The sequence below is a fragment of the Gambusia affinis genome, linkage group LG23 (genome assembly GCF_019740435.1).
Source record: "Gambusia affinis linkage group LG23, SWU_Gaff_1.0, whole genome shotgun sequence".
Taxonomy (NCBI): domain Eukaryota; kingdom Metazoa; phylum Chordata; class Actinopteri; order Cyprinodontiformes; family Poeciliidae; genus Gambusia; species Gambusia affinis.
The window spans coordinates 15,067,744-15,093,155 of NC_057890.1; the positions used below are offsets into that span (position 1 = coordinate 15,067,744).

The 25,412-nt window shown below is 36.2% G+C and overlaps 1 protein-coding gene across 1 annotated transcript in view; it reads right to left on the bottom strand.

Moving 5' to 3' along the window:
• Nucleotides 1–25,412, bottom strand: part of syt1a (synaptotagmin Ia) — a 163,616-nt gene that overhangs the window by 98,596 nt on the left and 39,608 nt on the right. Inside the window, 1 exon segment of the mRNA XM_044108664.1 lies at nucleotides 12,082–12,128. The gene's annotated coding sequence lies outside the window, so the exon portion shown is untranslated.

The window sequence follows — 25,412 nt, forward strand, 5'->3', positions numbered from 1 at the left end:
GCTTATTGTGTGCTTAACAGTGTGTTTGTGCTGCAGACTCCAAACAGCCTGCAACTTAATTTGTGTTGATTGATTAATTTTCTAATTCACAAATAAAGTCACTGATATAATTGAGATTTATATTGCAAAAATAGAAACTAATTTCAGAGTGCATTCGGTTTAGTTCAATCAAGATAAATTTTAACAGGTTTCATTTTGCTCTCACAGCACATGGAAGGTTTTTAATGGTAAAAAGAAACTCCTGTTAAAAGAATTGCATGCATTGTTTTTCATTTTGAGTTTGCTGAGGCAACAAAATGATGTTTTTTTATTATTAATGATAGGGAGTACAGGTGTGACAGTGAAAAAAAGTTTTAAATATATTAATCCACATGAGAAAAACCTCTGGAAAGAAGAAAAACATATTAAAATAATTTGTCCCATTGGTTACATTACTATAAAACTGGACTGCTAACACTGGTGTATTAGGTCTGATCTCAAGCATATGATGAACCTTTATCCATTAGTGGGTGCGTGGGTGTGTGTGTGTAACCCTGAGTGACACAGTGGATTAGCAGAATCTGTTTAATGCTTTCAGGATATCAGTGAAGCTCACTAGCAAGGATAAAACTACATCATCATCAGTTCAATCAGTTCATGTTATTTTGTTCCATTGTAACATCTCGATATGCACAGTTCATAGGACAGAATGGATTTTGTGATAAGATGACGCGTGTTTGGTCTTCTGTGTAATTTCCAGGGAAAAAATAAAGTGATGCTCGGTTGGCAGACTTCCATTTGAGAGTGGCCTGTATCTCAACTAAGGATGACTGATTCCCAGCTCATCCTCTGTCACTGCCACAATGTTATATCCATCTACCAGGCAAAACTCTTAGAGCCAGCTAAGCTGATGATATGGCTATTTATATGCATGTCTGAGGATCTTTTAACAGTCTGAGCAGAAATCACAAAACAGATATAGGGGAAATCAATAGAGATCAGAGTTTGAGTTAATTTCTTGTCACCTTACTCAAAAAGCCTGCATTAAACATGATTGGAAGGGGATTACAAGAGGGCTTTGCCAGCAAGTCATGTTAGGCTGCTCATGATTATCACAGGGAAATGTAAATGTGGGTGTGTATGCAAATGTGTAGGAACTTTATGGACTGTTTTCATGTTGAGATATTGAAAAAACTAGTAAAAACTAAACTTGGTCAAATGGGTGTTGGGTATTCATCATCCACCCCCATAAATGTATCCAACTACTAAAAGAAACTTTTAGTTTTTGTGCTATTCTAGTGTTTTCAAAACAATTAAGGAAACGGAGAACCCATTGTAGCTGCATTTGAAACAACAAAACTTTGCAAACAGAAACAAGCTCAGTATTTAAATCCTATCCCCCATTTCCATGTGTCCGCAATCGAAAAGTATTATCGCATTGCACAGGCTTGAGGTTCATGTAATCAACCTCAGGAAGCTTATATGACACAATAAAAGCTATAATAGAACGTCCTTTCTTGCAACAGAGAAAATGACCCCAGACAACAATCCATTTCCATAAGACTTTTTTTTTTAAGAAAGAAAAAGGTCACAAGTTAACTTTTTAAAAAAAAACATAAAATTCAAAAGGTTTTCGAAAAACATGTAAGATAGTTGACATTCGATTACAAAATCCTCCAGAATTATTTGTTCCCTTTTTAAAAGTTTAGAAAAAGCCTTAAAACAAATTTATCCTTGACTGCAGCAATTTAATCTGCTGCTTCAGATAATTGTTGAAAAATAACACCTTTACGTTGAGTATATTATTCAGAAGGTAAGATAACTTCATGTTCAAGTATTTTAACACAAATTCTGGAAATGAGTGAAAGAACAGGAAAAACTGTTCAAATGATGCACATAAATATTCATCTTTAAGTCAAAATATTGCTGCAAGAAATTAGTTACTTCCGTAAACATTTTCTATGTGCAGTCAGAACGACGACAAAATAAGACGGCTTAAACTTTGGCGTACAAGGTCAAGATCAAAAATCATCTTGACAACACCTAAAGAAGGACAGACCTCACCAGAACTCACAAGACTCAGTCCAAACTCTAGGTTGTTTGATAGGAATGTCCAAAGTAGCTTTTTGGTAACAGAAGTAAATGTTTGGTGAAGTCTACTCAGTCCTGAACTGGAATCGTTTGGTTAGATGGTAACATAATTAAGATTTTCATCAAACGCTCCAGTTGTGTTTATTATTTTTACTCAAAAAAACTGCTTGTGAAATTTCAGGATGTATATGCACTATGATCTATACAAGCAAACCTAACATGGTTTTCTCTATGTTTTTGAATGCAAATGTTTTTGCATGTTTTTGAATGCAAATGTCCAACTGTTCAATGTCTTTTTTACCTTTTGTACAACCAGCTGTTCTCCAAGGAGAGATCTGACCAAAATAAGTGTTGATCGACCAGCAAATGTTTAATTGACCAATATATTTCCTAGATTAATTCTTGAAGGCTTTCAGCAAGACAATGAGCCAAAATATGGTCAAATCATCATAGAAACGGTTCAGAAAACAGAAGTAGAGTCTAACCAAAATAATAAACATGAAACTGGATCTAATTTAGAGGTTTCTTATCAAGTGTCCTTAGATTGTGCTCTTCAATTTCTTTTTAAGAGATGCGAGACTCCCAAATTTGTAATTGAGAAAGAGCTTTTAATTAATTTGAAGGGTGTTGATAATTATCAATGGAATATTATCCATGGCTCTTTTTATTTGTTGCTTCCTATCAACTTCAAAACAGGTTCATTTGTATATCTGAAAACATGCTTACTTCTGCTCTGACAATGCACAAATGCAAATAACTCAGACTTTTCATCTACAGCCTCAAAATAAAGACAAAAGAGAGTGGTCTTAATGCACCTCTCCAGCTTGGTCCTGATGATCAAAGCATCTCCAAGCCTACGAAAAAGCTTGACTCCAGGACTGAAATCGTCCATTGACTCCAGCTCTTCTTGCTTGCCTTTAAGAGGGGAAACGTTTCTTTTAATCACTTTCCTGGTTCAAAGCAGTAACAGAGTGGTTGCTTTAAAAGAAGCTTCGGTAATAGATATGTGAATCTGAGCAAAATAACAGTTAGAATGAAACAAAAAATTAAATAAAACAAAAACTAAAAACACTTGTGATGCTACCCATTTCAAAATGTTGAAGAGTAGAAATAACTTAATTCTCATGCTGACCACTGATGTTGCAATTACAGCTGTGATGTTTTTATGCTTTAAAAGTAAAAGCACTCTGCAGTTTATATGCACTATTGCTCAGATGATTATATAATAAATAATTGTTGCAATCTGAAATCTCATTTTTACAGTTTAGTTTTTAACATTTGCGTGTTCTCAAAAGGAGACATTTTGAAGTAATTTCTAAACACATTTTATATATCTGAACAGTTAATTTTCCTGTATTTATGGATGTTTTGTTTATTTCATGACAACAAAATTATTTTAAGCTCAAAGTAGGATTTAAAGAATTTCTTTTCTTATTTTTCACTAAAATGTATAAAGTGAATTGTTTTACTGCTTATTGGTCTAATGAAGCAGCCTCAGAGCAGAGCACATATTCTTGGAAGTGTGAAAATCTTGACGCAGTTTTCAGAAATAACAGCAATCTTAGGAGGTGTTTTGTTGCTTAGAAACGCACCAAGTTTGACGCAGTGCACATGACCAGTTTGCACACTAACTAAACAGAAATTGTAAATGTGCTGAGCTGAGGGTGGAGCAAACAACATTTCACCTCAATTGCTATGAAAGAAAAGTGTTGGGACAACTTACTGCTATTCTTTGAACACAGACAAATGGGATAAGGTCAGAGAAATAGAGCAACTACTGCTGAGAAAATCCAATCAGAAGGCTTAATTGTAAAACAAAAACAGATTCTGAAAATAAAATTTTGAATAATTCTAAGCCAACTCATTTTATTGCAAAAATAAATTAAAACAATTTTTTCTTTCAGTCCTAGGAATGAGCAAACATTGGCCAGTTATTTTATTACTTAGTTCTACGAGTAAAAATCAAATCATTGATCCAACTGATGAATATGTTAGTTTAGCTACAGGAGGAATAATTTCGCTTTTTGTATTAACTTTGGATTTTATACTAAATATTATTTAAATATACATAATCAACATTCCTACCAATTACCAAGTCAAAAGCAATCATTAAGCATTGTGTAATTCAGAATATTTTAAATAATTAACATCTTAGACTTTAAATACCACAAAGAATTTAAGCTTGTATAATTCCTGTTTTTCATTTTCTCAGTAAAAATTGACCTTACAGCAACAGAAAGATAAGTTTGTACCTTTATTCAACTTTTTATTCAGGGTATGTTGATTCCTACACAACAAGGATGTTGTTTTGTATTTTACACATTTTTTTTTCTTGATTAGCAAATAATTGATTCCTTAGAAACAAATAAGCACAAGGTGCAAATCACTGTCTGAGAATCCAGGACCAAAACTGTCAGCAGGACCATTTAGCAAAAGACCACAGAAATTAAGCAATTATGCATCTTTAACAAATCAATGCACAATAAGAAGAACAGGAGCATTAAAGGACCATGTGCTACCTGAACAGAAGATGATATCCTTTAAGGCCTGTGGGATGAAATTACAATTGAAATTGCAAATCCATGCCGGATTCTGACAGCCAGTCAATGACAACTTCACCTTCGTCTCACTAATCGTTCTGTGTATTTTCAACCACAACCTATGCTGAGCCTTGTCACGAGCTGAGCAACCATCATCAGCGTGACTGAGTTCACCCCCGTGGTTTGTTTAAATATTGCTCTGCCAGATTAAGTTTGCTAAATACACAGTTTACCACAATTAGGTTAGCCTCTGCGCTCCTCATTACAGGGCTGAAGTACAAAAACGGGCAATGGACTGCAGAGACGATGAGAAGCAACTAAATTGCCCTCGAAAAAGCACATCAATCTGTTCAGTTCAATTCAAAGCTCCTTGAAGACAGAAAAAAGAGAAGGACAAATTTCTGCAGTAATTCAATTTTGGTTGTTGTTCTTTGTAAAACAGGAAGATACCAATATTTTCTAAGCTTTAGGTTTAGCATTAAAAACAAATGCCACTTTTCTTTGGACACATTACTGTTTTCCATAGGTAAATCTGCACAAGATGCAACTCTCCATAGAGGAATCTCAAACTCTGTTCAAATGTTCAGTCATTTACTCCTACAATCTTCATAGAGAGAACTATGGAGCACCAAAGTGTTTTATGCAATTCTAAAACTATCTGAGTACAAGATTACTTTCTTATGAACCAAATATTTCCAGTGACATAAATACTAGAAAAATACAACATATTCCAGGCCCAAGTTAGGGCTGATGGACATCATAAATGTACTGTTTCTAGAAGACATTGTCGTTAAATCTGCCTCCATAACTCTGACTTCAAATGAACATTTTTGTTCATTTGATATTGAACAAAATGTTATATTTCTAAAGTGCTGGACGAAATATTCTTATACCTTCTACTAAAAATTATTAAGATGCGCAGGTCACTTAACTCCACTGATGCCCTTTAAATGTTGATGATTTATGAAGTGTTTGCAGGACTATTAACTAGTTTCTGAACTGCTTATTAGTTATTCATATGGGGAGTTTTATGATCACTGATACAAAATCCTCTTAAATAACTCTTATCAAATGTGTTTTGAATTGTATCATTTCTAAAGTGAGCATTCCTGACTTTTTAGATAGCTTACAACTTGGTATTTGGTTAATATTGTCCTTGGGAATCTTTATGTGGTGAGTAAATTTATATAAGTTAGCTTTGTGTATTAGTTCCTGATACAAACAGGCACTAACAGCCCAATGCTTTCCTCCTGTTTTGCCATAATTTGTATTGGCTTGATTAGCTAAATAATATTAATCTTTTACTCAAACTAAAGACATTTCTTTGTTTATGAGAAAAAAATAATGTTTTAGGTCAATGTCTCACAAAAAACGGCACTTTTTAATGGGTTCACCAACTCCTACTGCGCGTGTTTCATGAATAACAAACACCTATATGTTAGACTCAGCGTGCTTGGTTTGGCTCTAGATTGGTCAGTATGACTTGTAGAAGAGAAACTCAAGGCGCAACACAACCAGCTTTCAATTTAACGCACAATAGGAGTTTTTTAGCACATAGCCATGCTGACACTTCTCTGCTCCCGTCTACACTCGAAAAGAAAGTGAAGAAAAAAAAATCTGAAGGTGAATACTGAGAAGGATGTGTTTGAGCCAGAACAAATCCACAAAATCCACACAGATTTATTTTTGTGACATTGAAACAGATGTTTAGAAAATTGAGGCGGATGATCCAAAAAGAAAGATATGACTTAAAATTCAAAACAATGTCTTTTGTTTAAAACACGTAACATGTTTACTTCTGGCTCAAAATCCATTTAGAATTGAATAAAGTGAAGTGAATAAAGTATATTCTGGTAAATTTCATCTACTCTAAAATGTCTCTTTGTCCTGAAACACAATAGCTTAAAAATATCCTCAGCTTAACTGTGTTAACTTCAAATGTTCCTACTTGTGGTATTTAAAATAATCAGAGTGACACTTGCTGCACTACAAAGACAGCAGATGTTTAAAATGGATTTCAATTCATAAGCATGACGCCTTTTATGACCAAAGATATAAAACTTAAGTGGCAAACTTGACAGCCCTTCAAGGAGACCAGAAGAGTCTTCGACAGCTAAGCTCCTGCCGTATCAATGAGCCGCACGTTCCTCTCTCGTGGGAAGAAGCAAACAGGGTCTGGCTTTTGTATTTGTCATATCTCCTCCAGCCCATGGTGACCGCAATGTGTCTCAGTCACTTTGGCTCACAAAGGACAGGCTGGCACTGCGGAGCCAGGGGAATTGGAGCTCTGTGGGAAATGGCGTCCCTGTGGCCATTTTGAACATAGCAGACCTTCCTCCCTCATGTGTTGTCTTCTCTTAAGCTTATCCAGGAGGGACTTTATGCTCTCACTATGTGAGGATCATGAAATTTTACCCACAGAGAAAAGAACTACTATCTGATGGCTACTGAACGCTATGCGTCAGCTTTAAGCACACACTATGACATAAATGGAACATTAAGGGCACTCACTAGCAAATGTAGGTTCTTCATGCATTTATTAGTATGGATTTTGTTATTTGGAAATAGTAGAATAAAAACCATGTCATAATGCAAATAATGTTTTTTCCTGCTTTGGCGTACTGATGACTTAAAGAACTTTTACACAAAAATTACAGACTGATATGAGGATTCCTTCCAGTGAGTCTCAGGAGACTTCACTTCTCAAAAATGTATTTTAAGAATGGCTACCCATTCTTTCTACTTTAAAAACTGAAAAGAAACATTAGTTTTAAGCAAAGAGGTTCCTCAACATTGATCATAGGGATGATTCTGGGTGTTTGCATTGTTTTTAAGGTAAGAGGTTCAGGGTTTATCCCATTTCTTGTCCTACCCTCCCTGCAAAGCTAAGCTGAAATAAGGAATGGACAAATGGATGTTTTTGAGCAACTTTTTGATGTTTAGGATATCAAGGTGGGAGAAATATACTACTAATAATATACAACAAACAGAGTCATGTTGAGTGCTTAAACGTTGATCCTGTAACATTCTGGTTCTTGTACTTAAATGCATAGAAATGGTTCATATTAATTTCATAGAAGCCTAAAATACAAAATATTATTTTTTTGGTTTTAATTTAAAAAAAATTATGTTTAAAAATATACAAATATTTTCCAGAAAGTAAATTAAAATGTATCAAGCAGTGGGTTTCATTACTACATGAAATTGTTAGAGTAACACAAAATTGTCTCTGCCTGATGTCACTGCACTATTATCCAATGACAGGCGCCGATTTGATTTAATGAACAAGGCAGGAAATGAAATAGCAGCTCAGTGAGAATGAAATGAGGAAAGAGCAATTCTGTCTGCTCTTCCTGACACAGAAACATTGCTGAATACAAAGCTTAATTTTGCACCAACAATGAAAAGGTAACCACTGAAAGAGAATGTGGCTGAGAAAATTTTAGACTGAAGAATATGGACTGAAAATATTCCTTTTGTATCCAATTGTGTTAAGCTATAATTATGCTTATTTTTACAACGGATCTTTAAAGATTTACTTCTATAAAATTTAACCTAAGCACGACTGCACCAGTAAAGTTTCCTAATTAACATGACATGACAGATATCTCCTCCAGCCCATGGAGTGTGTGGAATAATTCATTAGATGAGATCAAAAGGCACGTGGCTGCAAATGTATGTGAAATCCCACATAACATAAATACTTAAAGTGTGGGGTCAAATCATTACTGTGGGTCAAACTCTTTCAAAGAAGATGGAAAAGATGCAACGTGGTTTCCCTCTGATTGCAAATATGACTGCTTTGTCATCACTTGATACGATTATCTGACAGTGAAGTATGCAAAACAAAAGTAAACAGAACAATAAAATGATTTAATCTCGATTAAGTAAAGACAAAGTTTGCAGTTTACATATTTTTGGAAGAATCTCTACTGAAAAGGTTGTAAGGATTTTGTTGAAGGTTGGACACAACCTCATGCACCTCAAAGCAGAAAAAGCCAAAAGCATCAACATACATGTCTAGGTTTGGGTTCGGCTGTTTTCATCAGGGGAAATTACAGACGCCTGGTTGCTCATATGCTGAAGAGCTGGAGGAGATCTTGCAACCTCAGGTCTGGGATTTTTCATGCTTTTAAATCTTTTGGGCCCACACTGTGTATTTCACTATTTTGGAACTATTTGGAGGTTTGTTTAGAAATACAAAAGTGCCAGGCACTGTTCATAAAAATGTTATAAAAGGATATCATTACTTATGTGATAAACCTAAAAATCATAACCGATATGCTCTTGTTAGATCTGTGAATCTTTTTCAAAAGTGAATGCTTTTTGTTCTGGTTGTTGGTCGCAGTCCAACCACAATGTGGAATAAATATTTTCAACTCTGGATTTAGGGTGATCAAGTCAAAGCACCAAGCATATATAATTTTTACATATAAATTACCCATCAAAAGAAATCACTTCATGGTAACTTCCACTATCAGGTAACCGGCTCATAAAGCTGGATGGTTCCAAAACTTTATGTTCTCGCTGTAATACTGCATTTTCCTAACAATATTTAACTGAATCATTTTGGATATAGTGAAAGTTGCTTTTTTTTAATGTGACAATTGCTTTTATGTGACCAATAAATAAATTTAAAATGTTAACCTGCTTCTGCAGGAACTACGTTGTGCAGTAAATTAATCACACAACCCTGTCTGTAATTAAGAATGAAATTATGATTGCTGAAGTTGTACATATTGTTGTATTTTGTGGAACTGCTTTCTAAAGGGAAAAAGAGCAAAGAACGTAGCAGCCAGACAACAGCAGTGTTTACAACCCATCTGTCAGTTTAGAAAACGTTTTCACCAGTAAACAGCACTGTGGTGAAACTGGATGCATTAACAGCCGTAAAACACAAATCAGAGAGCCGCAAAACCACTACAACCAATTATACAACTTTCCGTCTTAATGGCTTAGAAAAATAATGTGCATTTGCAAAATCGGTCAGCTATTTGTCAGAGCCCTGTTTTTAGCATTTTAAGAGGGTTTGATGAAAACTGCATCAGCAGGTTTATGAGTTAATATGAACTTCACAGCAAATCCTGGAAATCTCTAACCACCACAACATCGAATTAGTAAATAGAAGTGTTAAGAGAAAGGAAACAGACCATGTTTTTGAATGCCTCCCTGTCAGTAAAGAACAAGTTGAAGAACATTTATATTTTAATAATTTAGTACATGCTTCAGTACAACAGTAACCTTTCAAATGAAATTATCCTTTAATAAAAGGGAAAGTTATCTAAATCAACTTGGCCTGATTCTAAAGGAAATGAAACAATATACTGCCACATTTTCTAACTCATACTTTAGATATTACCCACATTTTTGGTTCAGTTTCATCAGTAAAACTTAACCCATAAATAAATAAAAAAATCACGTAAACAGAACCTGTCAATATGAAGTGGGCTAAAAGAGCTCCAAAAGCAACACACAGCGCCTCGATCTGGTGTAAAACAAACAGTATTTCAGATAATCATTTAAGCAATCATACATGGTGGTGGTAGTGTTATGCTCTGGGACTTCTTGCTTCTTCAGAACCAGTGCTCCAAAGATATTCCCATCTATTGCATGTGCTTGATGGCAGTTGCTGTTGCAGAGGTGTAACCGGTTCTTAAATAGATAACCTTTTCACTCAGTTTTAACAGATTTTGCTCCTGCTTAGTAAATTATTCATCATGTGAAGACTGATTTTTTAATGGATGCTAGTTATCTTTGATAAATTTTACATAATGATCTGAAAAATTGAAGTGTGACAAAAATTCAAAACCACAAGGAATTTATTAGGGAATGAGTATTTTTCATAACACTATTTCTGAATAACGTACCAGCAAAAGGACTTTAACTCAATCATATACCATGAAGGATGATTAATAAGCCTGCTAATGGAAGGAGGCTGAGAGATCTCTGGAAGCGAGATAAGGTATGAGGTGCAAACAGAAGAAAACACAGCCGAGTGGAGGTGGGAAGTGCAAAGTCCATCAATCACTGCTGACAGCTGAGACAGATTTTAGGATCATCAACAGCATAAAAGAAATTGATGTTTTGCTACTAAATATCACAGAAATAATTAGTAATATTGGCAGCTTTCAAAAGTGTTCCAAGAAGTCTAAAATATGTCCCTCTTATGAGTTCATCCCTTTAAATGAGTAGAAACCAAGACTTCATAAAATTATTATTGTTTCTACTTGTAGTCATTTTGATGCTTTTGAAGATATTTAAACTGAAAGACTGGAGAGTAACAGAAGAATTTTTTTTAAACAACTTGGATCAAGGACTTTAAATTGAGATAACGTCATTAGCAAAGCCCTTTATCTTGGCAACGCCACAATAAGCTTATCTTCACCAATATGAGAAAGCCCAAAGCAATCGAGTCCCCCACTGACAGCCTCAGCAGGACTTTATCCTGCATTCCAACACACTAAAAGTGGACTGATTATCACTCTGGATACATAATACATTTTCAGTACTGTTTTTTGATTGAACAAATTGTTCAAGTTTTCTGTTTGATTACTTATCACAAGGGTTTTACCAATATTTCAGTTGCAGTTCTGATGATAGAAGCAGTTTTAGTAATGAGCAAGCTTTTAATGTGATGTGAAGGATAGGGCAGAAAATGCATGCAGGCAATTCCAATAAAAACCTTCACATTTATGGATATGACTTAATGAAAAAGCTTAAAAGAAAACCAAGCGGCATGCACACTTTTGCGATTACTTTAACAGAACAATAAAACAATGAAAATAATAGCTTCCGTATCACAATATTTCACAAAAACTGGTATTTGAGTCAGTTCAAGGGAAGCTCTCGCTCATGAAAATGTTTGTATTTGTTATTCACAGCCAGACTTGCCGTACCTTTGATCCCACACCTGCGCTTGTTCAGGCCCAAAGCAGCTCTTTGTGAATAATATTTACTGAAATATTTATGCAAAAGTCCAACCTACTAAGCGAGGCATAAACAAAGCCGCAGAGTATTTGTGCATCGTGTTTCAAACAAAGTCAGTGCCTCTCAGCCTCTGGAGTGAATGGCCACTTCAGTCGCTCTGATCACAGCTGACTTCACTCCATTGAATTAACACACAGTTTTCTTGGCTACAGGCTCAGGGGCCATGTTGGAGTCTCACTGGTGAATATTAGATTGCACGCCTCTAGATCTCATTAAAGGAAGCAACAGGACAATGTCTGCATCCCAAATGAGACCAGAGGCCATCAAGCATCCTGACTCCCTGTAGGATCTACTGATTTGATTGATTTTGTGTGCATGCGTCATGGGGAAACAGAGGGTAATATGTCATATTGTGCAAATAAAATAATTAGACCTTTTCTATCCTTTTTTTAATGATACAAAATTTAAATAAATGCCATTTGAGGTTGTTTAACAAATGGACTATAATGAGATTTGATGAAGAGTTATCTGAGCGCATACTCACAGGTTCGAGCAATTTTTTTCAGGCTTCCTTTTCCAGATGGATGTCCACTGAAAAACAAACACAGGCGCCATTATCACAAACACCCAGAAACCTTGACAGCAGAAAAACCAGACTCCACTGAGTCTAACAGAGAAGACGATACACATGTGGCTCAAGAAATGTTTTTAGCAATGTGTCAAATGAGTCCATGCAGACAGCAGGCTTTACAGAAAATCAAATTACCACTGCCACTGTATGTTCCTAACTAAGATGTCCAACATTGGCTAAGCACAATTAGCCAGACTTTTAAATAAAATAACCTTGTGCCTGGAGCTGTTCTATTTTAACAGTAGTTAACCAGTAATAACCACTAATTAAACCCTTCAGTGCCAGTGAAAATGTAGAATATCTACAATTAACAGAAACGTCAGCAATGAGATATTTCTTTTGTAGCTCCAAAACTCTGAACTACTGTTCCTCAAATACTCAACAGATCTTTAAAAGGCAGCTAAAACCTCATCTTGCAAAAGCATACACATGTACTTTCACACAATTTAGCACTTTCTTATAAGTCTCAGTAAAGTTTCAGATAATCAGAGAAAATTAGTAGTTCACTTTGAATGAAACATCAAGGAGAATTTTTTTTTGCAATCCCTAATTTCAGAGGACAAAAGATTAGTTCGAGAATTTTGATTAATAAATTTAAAAAAGTCAAGTGGGGTAAAATTTACCCCACTTGACTTACTCAAAGCACAAAAAGAGATTTTTTTTTTATTTTATCCCACAAATGTTATCCTAAAATTCTCACCAGAAAATGAAAATTTAACCCTGTAATGTCCAGCATCATCTTTCCTTTGATCGAAACCCCCAGATGGAGAAGTGAGAAAGACAGAAGACAGCAGCAGTGCTGTCCATCGATTGGTAAAAGGCAGAAAAATCAGTACCAGAATGGGCCGGCTATCTTCCAAAAGATGAAGCCGTGAAAGATATAAACAGGCACTAATTAGCAGCTGATATTTACCAGCAGACAGCAGGAGGGCTTTCAAAGCCAACTCTGTGCTTTTACTGAAAAGGTGTTTCATGAATGTGTAACAGTCATGTGGGCCTGAAAAACAAACAACTCTCTGTCTACCTCCAGGGACACATACTCTTAAAATAGACTTCAAATGCCTGGGGATACCAGTCAGGCTCACTGGCAGTCATTGACACCCAATAAGCCAGGCGACGAAGGCCTCAAGACATGTTTGTTTTCCTGGAAAAGAGTCGAGAAAAAAACTCTTAACCACAAGTGACAATAACTAAGGGTCCTACAGATGAATATAGCTTAAAACAAGTTTCCTGAAACCCACAAAAGTCTAATAACACAGGTGACCATTAAGGAAAAATACATTTTCAGGGTTAGTTTCCAATCTAATTAGATCTATAGCACTTCACTAAACCAATAACAAGGTGCAGACCAACACCCCATTTAACAACCAACCATTCAGCTCCATTTATCACTATTTTTCTGAGTTTCTTAAGAAGCTGATTTAACAATTTAGCTGTTGTTCTGACTGAAGATATAAGTTCAGCCATCTTGCTACCTCGGCTGTAATAGCCGCAGCAAACATTCACCCTCTCAAGAAGGAGAAGGAGAGCGCAGACATTTTTACCATACCACTGTCAGAGCTCTTCTTTAGATTAATGTCAAGAATATTGTCAAGAAGCTGTTAAGCAGGTCTAGAGTAATATGTAAAATGGTATCGTCTCTACTTGCACATATTCTGTGTTTGCTCCAAACGCTGCATGAAGAAGAAAAGATCAGATACTTCAAGTTTGGCGAGTTACATAAGCAGAGGAGCGAGAGGTTTACCAGTAGTGACATTTTTAGGCCAATGACAGAATCAACAAACTGATTTTTCATCCACTATCACATTTAAAGCAATTTAAAGTTTTATGTGTAAAATTGGCTGTTTTGAACAAGATTAAAAAATCTTCAAATTGTATTGGTCAAGATGAAGCCGTCCTTTCCAACAGAGCAACATAGCAAGCTGGACTTGGCTATTCAATTCAATTCTGTTAGTTTACATAGGGCCAATTCACATCACAAGGCAACTCAAGGCACTTTAAAGATAAATTCACTCCAACCAACCATAAAATTTGGTCCATTAATTCGTTGTTGTATCAATGCATCTTTGTAATAAGAAGCTGAAAAGCTTGTCTATTTTTTTGGAAAAGATGCTATGTTTGTAAGAAAGATGAATTAAGGATGCACTGACACTTTCTTTTTGTAAATCAAGGGAAGTGACATGTTCTCAACACAGCAAATCACCAATTCCATTTGAAATGACAACAAACTGCCTAACTATGAGAACTAATTATGTTGGAAAATGCTAAAACTCAGGAAAAACTGCATACAAAGCCAAGCAATGCAGATGCAGCATCATTGACCCATCAGTTGGATATTCTAGGGGTTAGCCAGTTAATAAGTAGAGCATGGTCTGTTGACGTTGCACACTGGTTGTGTAGAGCTCTGTCTCATCAGACTCATCAGACAGAGGCAACTCTGCTAAACTTCAATGAAATGTCCTACTTAACCCCCTTATTATGAAACCACCCTGTCTTAAATCACTAAGGGAGTGTGTGAAGTTGACCCAGTCTTCCTAAAAGTTCGTCCAACATCTGCAAATAACTTCTGGGAGTCTTTTAAAAAGTTCCACTGCTTCCACAATTAGGAAAAAACTACTATTAATATTAGCTGAAACTACTAATTTTTAAAGCAAGATTTGACAAAATCCTAAAAATACAAAAGAATCCAAAAGGCATTTGTTTGAGCTGATGAACAACTTATGAAGATGATATCTTAAAAGCAATGTAGGGTATGCTATGTAATCTGTTCTACTGAGACTTTATTTAACACACCAACTCATAGAAGTATATGAATTAAAGCAAAAGGTAATTTATTTAATATTTTAAACGTTTCAATTTTCTCAATTAAAGGCTTGAAAATGACAAATGTTCACGTTCCAGCTAGAAAATTGCTATCTAATGTGCAGCCAGAGTTATAATCAAATGGTTCAGATCAAAGTCTATTCAGATATTACAGTGGATTAGTTAAAAAAAGAGAATTTGTGAACAGACTTTATATTCATGGATGCTTTTTACCCAGCTTCAGCTGTTTTACAAAAACTGAGCCAACATTTTGGATGCAACTACAGACACACCTTTCAAATGTTCATTTTGTAACAAATTTTAAAAATATTCCATTTCACAAATTTTAAAATGCATCAAAAAGTTTTAGAATTATGAGTTCCAACTGTTGAATATTTTTACATTTCACTTTACTTTTAACACTTTTAAAGTATTATATAAATTGCTATTTTACACGTTTATTGAAAACTGCTCTCTAAAAGGTTACAGTATATTAAGAAATACTCACTGAAAACTTTATTTACAAGTCTGCATCAATGATTTCTGAATACTTCTGGCATTTGTTATTCTACCATCACACTGTAGAGACCCAAGGAACTTAATATTCTCCTGTGTAGCGCTGAGGAACATTGCAATACCGCTATAGAGAAGGGATTGCAGTCTCATAAGAAACAAACACGCATTATTAGTTTCAGGCTCATATTGACAATCAAATTGCCACATCTATTTAATAAGAAGCCAGGGAGGACCAGTGTTTAGGGAACAATAGTGACTTTTTGTTCGGCAGCAGGGACACAAAGTCAATATCCTGCTTGGAGATACCTAGGAAGTCTTGATCATTTTCCCAGTCTTAAATCTACCTTTATGCAGCATAAAGACTGGATGGACCCTCTTTCATACTCGTCCTGCCTTCCAGACGGCCAGCTTCGACTACCGCCAGATTTGAGGCCCACTTGAATTCAGCTCAGAAGAATTTGGCAGGAGTGTGGCAACAAGGCTGTTAGCAAATAGCAAAAAGATGAATAGTCTTTCTGCCTGCCAAACCTTTGCACAGGGGCACTTGTATTTTGTGGGATGTAGTGAGACTGTAGTGTGACTGTCTTGTATACCCCCGTTTCTCAGTTGTTTACACCATTTCATATTTAAGACAGCATTCCAAGTTTGTATTTGTTAGATTCAGGCTAGAATAATAAGTTTCTTTGTGATGGAGAAAATGAAATGCAATTTGATTTTACTCCAAATAGCATCAAGGCATTGCATCTAATAGCCAAACTTTATATTGCACACAGTAAACTGAGTTCACCTCTCTGACTAAGCTAAATACTGATATTCTGTGAAGGTAGCAGGGATGTTTTTGATTTTAGACTGAAAATGTTGAGAAGCCTGCCCCCTACAGGCAATTGTGCACATAATTTCTCCTGCTGAAAAATTTGTCTTCATTATCTGATTATTAAATTTAGGAAATTTGAATGATCTCTGCACCAGGTATTATCATTCAAGCTCTATTTAAGCATAAACAATAAGATAATGGAGAAATGGACCAGCAAAATCCTCTCCTGCAAGTCAGTTTTACTCTGCCGAGACGGAAAGAATAATTAAATTCTTTGTTTGCCTTGTTTACTCTGTGCAGAGGATAAAGAATGGGTCTCTGCTGTCAGTTACCATATGATCTGGTGCTCCCGTTTCGCCGGGCCTGTCAGTCAACGTTTCTCTGTTGACATCAAAACATTCGATAATCTTGTTGCTGCAGATGCTGAAGTCAAATGGGGAAAAAAAAATTAATATAAAAAGTGAGAGCAGGAGAAAGCCTGTAATGCTGTGCCTGCTAATTATGTTGCCTGAGATGTCGCTTTGTCATCAGATTAAACTGCATGACAGATAGCAATAAACTGCATTTTTTCCTGTTTACTTAGCTGAAAATACAAGAATCAAAACTGAAAGTGTAAAAATGAAAATGATTATGTGAAAGGAATATATGAAACAGGCGTAACCAAAGCAGCACATTCACGAATTTGGCCTAAGTGTTTGTAGAAAGAACAGAAGAAGGTCAGAAAACAGTTGTAGCATTGATTTTTGAACATACCTTTACTCTTTAGACAGACAAAAGGCTTTTCCAGTTATCTACTCTGTACATGGGTGGAACAGTCAATTAACAAAACTTTAAAGCTACATGTAGGCAACCTCAGGTTACATTCAACTGTCTTTGATTGGTCAGAAGGGGCTAGATTTACTTGGAAGCACTGAAGTGTCTCCTTTGAAAGATGCTTCTCTTCAAAGGAGCAAGCAAATAGCTGTTACCTTGGAGCCACAGCCTGCCTAATGGTGACCGTAATACAACCTGGATGAATGGAACAAATGAGAGCACACAATATTGACTAAACCTATTAAGGTTTCAGTAAATGAATTGAAATGTCTTTTTCTTGCATAAATGAAATGTTTGGGTTCAGCTTGGAGCCCCAAACTGCCTCAATAATTGCCTGGATAAAGCAGAACGCCCTTGAAACTGGCACTCAAATCAGACGGCGCAGTAACATTCAGATGGTCTCTCTGCATGATGATGACACAGCGTTTGCTAAGCCTGCCCTCTCCTGTGCTTTGCCCTTGAATTTTGATGAGTTTACAGAGTTTGCTCAACTTCGATCCCAGGCTTTGTTTATCCAACATCTAATAATAAATAATAATAAAAAAAAAAAACTCTGTTTCATTTTGCTGAGGCATCTGGCTCACTCCTTAAGTGGATGTTGAAATGTGGAGAAACTTTATTTCATTCCATAAAACATAAAAAAATCTTGTGAAGAATATTGCTCATAATCCAAAACCTCACTTGTTAAAAAAAGATCAAAAACTATAGTTTATTGGAATGACAAGATGTCACACGGAAAAATCCTCAACTTTAATTTAACTAAACGTATTCAGTCAGAAAAAGTCCAACGTCATTGAACTCTGCAAACCTCTGGTAACGAGTTATTTGATCCCCCTCCCCTCAACATAGACAAGTTTTATTGCTGAAATTCTGCTACTGTAATAACTTATTTGAAGACTTTTACACATCTTTATTAAAGGCTTTTGTATACATCTTTCCACATATCAAGTCTAACGATCACTGAGAAATACATTCACAGAAGATGAGCCAATCTGAAAAGTAAATCTAAATCCCTTACAGTTTCCCCTCCTCTCTGATTTTGTCTGCTCAAGACTCAATTCTCTCATTGTAACACAATCACACTGAATGATAGCACTCAGATGCTGCACTCTGGATAATGATGCAATCAAATTGCATTATTTGGCTTCAACAGGTGCAAAACCAAAATGGATTATTTGCTGCTGATGCTAATTTGAGTTGTATTTGGCTCATTTGGCACAACAAGTCTCTCTGGAAACCATTTAATCCATCATGGGATTGTTTTCAACAATTTCACATTTTTATTTTGGCAATAATCTGGACTTGGCAGCATTACATGGCCAACATATTCAAATATTTGCTTCAATGTAGCATGGGAATACCAAACCACCTGACAGGAGCGAAGATTTAACATCAAAGTTTTGTAGTGTTACAGATGTGTTTCACTGATCTACACTTTCAATGGAAAGTTAATTTATTTTAGTAAGTCAATTCAAAAGGTAAATTTTCAGACAAGTGGAATACTGCTCCAAACTGAAAAAAGGGATTGAAAATACAGAAAAGCTGGATTGCTGACCTTACACACCTCCTCCCCCACTACCAACACCACTAGAAGGGTAATACACATGTGTAAAGTTTAGTGGAAGAAAAAACTGGTAGAGAAAGGCCACAAGCAACAGGGAAAACCGCAGCATTGAGTGGAGTCAATGCTAATCAGCACATCAAGAGCTACTACACACAGATGCACTGTGCACAAAGGCTACAATCCCAGAACCAGAGGTGTCATAATTGTGTTACCTGAGAAAAATGTTTGTCTCTCTAGTGTGTAACCGTGGCAACAAGGTATCATTTTTACAACATGGAGTAATTGATTAAATGGATGCAGAGTAGGAATAAAGAGCATGGAATTAGAACGAGGAAGTACAAACCATCTCTTCCATCAGTCATAATGAACAAGGATCACGTTCCTGACTCCAGCATCTGAAGGACTAACTTTCTATCCATATGGCCAAATTAATAAACTTTCAATACATTTTAAACTTATTGAGATGCACCTGTAGATTAGCACATATTATTAAAAAAGCTGGGTCTAGAGATAAAGCTAAAAAAAGAAATTCTCCTGCTTCTTCCCCATCAGCCAAGTTACTGAAGACATGGCTTCAAGATGGTGGCTAATTAAGAGCACAACTTAATTAAATCTTGGCAGAAGAGAGCCACCTCTATGATGTTAATGTGAAAACAGGCACTGTTGTCGCACACAGATGGCACATGAATAGCAAGTTGGGAAGAAAAGAAAAAGATCTCACTAAGCAGCAGTGGGTTATTTTTCTTCTTTTTTTTGCCAGCAATGATTTTACCAGCTCAGTTTTAATGGTTGCCTGGAAACACTCATTAGCATGAACCACTGAGTCATGCAGAGTCGGGATGTGGGAACTCAAAGTTAGACTTCAGCTCCGAGGCAATTATACCAATCGCAGGATATTTGAGGATTAAGCATCTGCAATGTCACATATAACCATTTGATATTAAATTATACAATTTTAAAGATTTTGAATATAAAATTTTGTAAATATTACCATCTATTTAAAAATAATATTTTGCCAGCTGTAAAAAAAAAGTTTAAAATCATGCTTTTTACTGTTGCTGTATTGTATTCTTGCAACTAGCATCAAGCTGAAACCCTCCTTGTGCCTTTTGATGAATTTACTCCATTGTGTTGCAGAAAATCAGGGGGTTTTTATAAAAAGAGCCATCACTCACTGGATTTTAAATATGTCCATCCTTTTACAGCTAGAGTTTTCGTTTTTTTAAAAATATTTTCTGACATCAGACTCCATTTGAGCTGCCGGATGTGTCAAGATACAATGTGACAAGTACAATAGCTTAAACATGCAAGATAAGTTAACAGACAAAAAATGTGCACAGGGAGTGGGAATAATAAGAAAAAAAGAATAAAGAGGGTGTTACCTTGAACAAGAATTGCTTTATTGGTCATTTAGATAACTGCGACTGTCTTTCTCTCTCAGCCATTTTATTACAGACAAACGGGAAACAGACAATTTTGAGTTTATAATAAGCAAAAATTGCTCTCTGTCACACTAAATTCATGCGCAGTAGACCTTATTTAAATAAACTGCCATTCCAGAGAGGCTTTGTTACTGTAATTTTCAAGCAAAAGAAAACACTACCTCTGCCCTTTTTCCACTATTAGATCTCAGACTACATCACTACATCCAGATCCAGTTCATTAGTTTCTAATTTAGTGGTGGCTCGGTTCAGTCGTGAACAATGGGAATGAGGAGAAAACATCTAATTTTGTTTTCATCCTACACAGTTTCTGTTTTTGGGAATCTTTGAGGTGGACCACATGAAGAGCCCAAATTATATTTGGTTCCCATGTCATTTCAAAGCCAACAATGATTTCCCATCTCCTACTTATATTTAGTACATGCAAATAGAGACCCAAACGCTGGTTAAACATTTTCTGAAAATGTATTGTTACATTCCTTAAGAAAGACTTACAAAACTATGTAAATACAGGATTAATGAGATATGTCTAGCAGAAGACGACTTTCAGATTTTCGACGACGAGATCGCTGTGGGGCAAAAGTGACATCAAATTGAAGCAGATTGCTACTTTTACTTTGAAAATGTCTGTAATTTCTGTCTTTGTATACGTTACCTTACATGTCAATATTCTTAGCTGCCAACTGTCTTCTTTACCTGCTTCAATGCATAACTAGACATACCAGAAGAAAATTGAGTCACATTATCCTTAAACTGTGATTTTGTTTAGTAAATGTACATTACTCCAAATTTCTGAAGAGTCGAAACAGTCTTTGGGGATGCATGGATTTTTTTTTTGTAATTGGAGCACTCCCCAACAAAAAATTTAACTTGGAGATTTTAATTTTAACTTTGCAAAAATGTAGCTTTTCACTGTTTTATAAATAAAAATCGACTCTTGAAACATTTTCAACCTAGTAATTAGCAAACTTTCACTTGTATCAAGTAGGCTGTACGTCTTTCAGAAGCATACATGTTGTTCCAGCATGAACACGAAAGAAGCAACATGTTTTTTAAGCTGATATTAAGAGTGCAGTTCTGTCACTGAGGTCAATGTCTGTGGCCCTGAGAGTCCGACAAGTATGTTTGTGGCCTGCTGCCAGTACCTAACTGGATAAACAAAAGAACTGGACACACTAACGCACTGACATGAACACACAAACTGCGTCATCTTGTGGCCACGTAGATTAGACTGTTTTAATCAAGTTTGTTTGATGAGAGCATGGTTTGACTGGGACATGCAACTGGCAGCAAAGGATGGATGAATTGAATTAGACCTGCTGTAGACAATACAGTAAACCTCTGAAGAGATTTGCTCCCAACAGCAAGCACTGACCGTTTTCCACAGACACAAAAGGTAAATACGCTTTTCAGATGAGGATTAAAAACATAATTCACCGCTGCAGCCAGCATAAGGCATACAGCCTTTTGTTTTTATGGCATAAGCAAAAAGAGAAAGAATGAGGAAAAACAGATCCAGGATCCTAAATATGAGATTAGACATCTTTATTAGATGTTGCTGCCATTACAGTTTCCAAAGTAGACAGGATGTTCTGGTCTGCAGTGTTCTGTAAGACTATTCCAAAATAGACTTGAGTTATAAAGATTTCAACACTATGGTTAAAATTTTCCATCATCCAACAGTACATTATTTTAATTAATTTAAGAACTAAGTGAAAAAAAAAAGGTAGAGAAAAAGGTAATTTAGTAGAAAGGTAATTTCTCCTAGATAGCTCACAGCAACCACAGCTCTACTTGGAGAGTAATGATGACTACAGTTTGTCGTACATACCGATATTGACGAGTTAAAAAGTTAGGATTGTTAGTTTGTTAGTTTGTTTGTCAGTTTGTTAAAAATAATAAGAAGTTGCATGTGAGGGATGTGCTGTGGTGGCGCAGGAGTTAAGCACAACCCACATAACGAGGCCTTAGTCCTCGACGCGGCCGTCAAAGGTTCGATTCCCGACCTAGCGACCTTTACCGCATGTCTTCTCCCTTCTCTCATTACCCAATTTCCTGTCACTTGACTATCAAATAAAGGCCACTAGAGCCAATAAAACCTTAAAAAAAAAGAAGAAGTTGGACATAAATAGGCAACCTTAGGTATTCTATAAAGCCAGTGAAAAGAACCAAGTGCCTGGCTGCAACGTGAGTAAGAATATCCAGTTTCAAATAACAAGAGTCATAAAATCACGTTCACCTACAGGCAGTGCTTTTCAATTCCAGTCCTCAGGCCCCCCTGCTCTGCATGTTTTAGATGTGCCTCTATACCAGAACAGCTGATTCAAATTATTGCATGACGTCTTCTGCAGCCACCAAGTGCTGCAGGAGCCTGTTAATCACCCAAAGATTCAATACAGGTGTGTGGCAGAAGGGAAACACCTAAAACATGCAGGGCAGGGAGGCCTGAGGACTGGAATTGAGAAACACTGACCTAGAGGGAGAGCAGACTGCAAGGTACAAGCATCATCCAGCCGTCACACAGCAATGAATTTGAAGTAAGCTCTGCTTACATAGAAATTAATCTACTGAGGTAGTTCAAGCATCTGATCAAGATGCATCTGAGGCATTTTCTTTCTGAGGAGTTCTGGGCATATTCCTCTGTGAGGTGACCCTGGGACAAAGGAAAACAGATTTCCCTACCAGCCTGGGAATGCTCAGAATGAGCTGGTGAGGAAAAGGATTTCCATTTTTTCCCTGAACAGTTCAATCTCAGATAACACAGGACAAAAAAATGGAAAACATAAAACAAAAAGTTACTTTTTAGAGCTTATTTTAAAAAAAATGAACTTCTAGAAACTACATATAGTGGACCACCAGTACTTTTAAGGTTGGGGATACTTGGGATTCCCTCAAAAAATGTTTACAACTGCCAATTTAAATAGTTGAAGCACCAAATAAAACTTAAAATGCATCAAAACAGACAGTGGTAACCATTTAAGTACTACAGCAGAAGCTAACGTATCTCAGGTTAATCAGCTCCAAGGAAAATGAATGGTGCTCCTTGGCTGCTTTGTAAGCACCACCCAGTAGTTTGTCAAGTAGCACTGCACCTAGGTATTTCAGCTCCCCATGCTGTTTTTGTCTTTAATATTTAATATACGGTTGACAAAAATACTCCAAGAATAGGCAAATTTGAGTTACATTTCATAGAAAAATCAGAAAATACAGATTTTTGGCACAAGTAGGCAGGGGTTCATAGTAATTGGTTCTTCAAGAATTAATGCCTGCAAATGTGGCTTTTTTCCCCAAAAGAAAAGACAGCCCTCCTAAAAATACAACCAATCTACAAGTCAAGCTAAACACCAACAGAAGGATTTTTGCAGACTGAACAGGTTGTTCGTTTGACTAAGATTCTAGCACCAACATGTGGGGATGCTGATTGGCACAGCAGGAACACAGGAATGGTGCTTACATGAGTGCGATTACAAGAAAAATTCAGTCGGGTTTACCGCATTCATTGAAGCACAATAACAGTTCAAAGTGACAGACTATTTCCACTTCCAATTGAGGAGGCTGTGAAGCCAGCAGGGTGCATCCAGACTCTGCCAGTGGCCCATCACAACGGAAAACTCAGTATCCCGAATCTCCAGCTATTTTAGCCTTTTATAACCCTTCTTGCTTCATGAAGGAGTCAAAGCACATCATCTGGAAGTTCAAACTGAACAAAAAGGTATTGAGTTTCTGACAGTTTTAAGCACGTAAATTTTTTGTAATTCTCTTTGAAAAGAACCAAAACGATGAAGCTGGGAAGCTGGATGAATGTACAAGTTAATGGGATACAATACAAGCTAGTGCAGTCTTAGTGAATGCATAATGTATGAACAGAACAAGTCTGTGGGGACCCATCAAATGATCAGGGTCACTGAATGAAAAATCTGATTTCCAACAATTGGCGTTCATGGGATACGTTAGTTTTGGGCGGTCCACTAATGTGAGCTCTGTGGTTGTTTCTGATGGACTGACGTAATACTCTAAAGAGAAAAGAGCAGTCAGTCTGAAAACATTCTGTTTTTGTGACGTAGTCGGCCCTACCTAATCAGTTGTCTTTTTGTTCTGCCAGAAGGGACTCTCCCTCCCTTGCTCATGTCCATTATTCATAATTAACAGAGCAGGAGAAACGCAGACAAGACAGCGAGACTCTGTTCAGTACCGTCAGTCAGCATAGGGGAGGTTCTCCTTCTTGATTTCAGAAGAATAAAATTCAGGTATTTATTTATTTATGTATATATATATATTTATTTAAAAGAGGTTTATGCACAATATACCTCCTGGTGTTTTCCTTAAGAAATAAAATGTTAATTTGACTTATGGATTTGTTGAGCAATTGTAGAACAACAAATCTTGAAAAATGGTATGACAGAGCGGTGCCTCTGTCGTGATTGTAATCAGCTGCCTATTCAGTATGGAAAAGTGTTTTTAAACGGCTCTTATAGTCATTACTCAGAGCAGCTCAGAACATTAAATCAATACCATTCCCTCTTTATGCCATGTCAGTAAATATGAACCGTTTCAATTTTTGACTCTAAGGCACCAAAAAATACCAAATGAAGGTGTGATCACACACACCTTCATTTGGTGTGTTTGTCTCGTTTACTGAAACTATATGATAACGCACCAATTCTAGAAAGTGATATAAGGGAATCTGTTCATTTAGTGAATAAATTATTTAAGACCTTACAAATTTACAGTTATTTGTGTTAGTATTCAAAGTTTTTTTTAAAATCTGATTGAGACTCCAAATTATTTAGCATTATGTTGTATTTATAATCAAAATTGGTCTGTTAATTCATTTCTGGATACCCTATTTCCGCTTTAAATTGGACCTTGATGTCCATAGGAAATGCCAAAATGAGGACTGTTATTTCCTAGTGCCATTCATTCATATAAATTCATTCATTTTCAACACCGGGTAAACAAAGAGCTCTTATTGCTGCCGCCGTGCTCAGCTTCAGTCGACAACTCAAGAACTGATCCTATTCCATTTGCATTTCAGCACATCAAAGGAAGCAATTACCTGTGCTATAACAGACCGCTCTCAGAAAATCATGTATTGATTGCTAATTAGTGCTTAATGAAATTGCAACCAACCAACATAAGGATGCATAATTATGTTTTGTGATTAAGTTTTCTGCAGATGTACATGCAGAATTTTTATTTCAAGCGTTTAGGTGAGGAGCCCTCACCGGAAGGATAAAGAGGAAATTCAGTTATTGGTTTTCGTGGTTTTCTGCTCCAGTTCCACCAGATATGC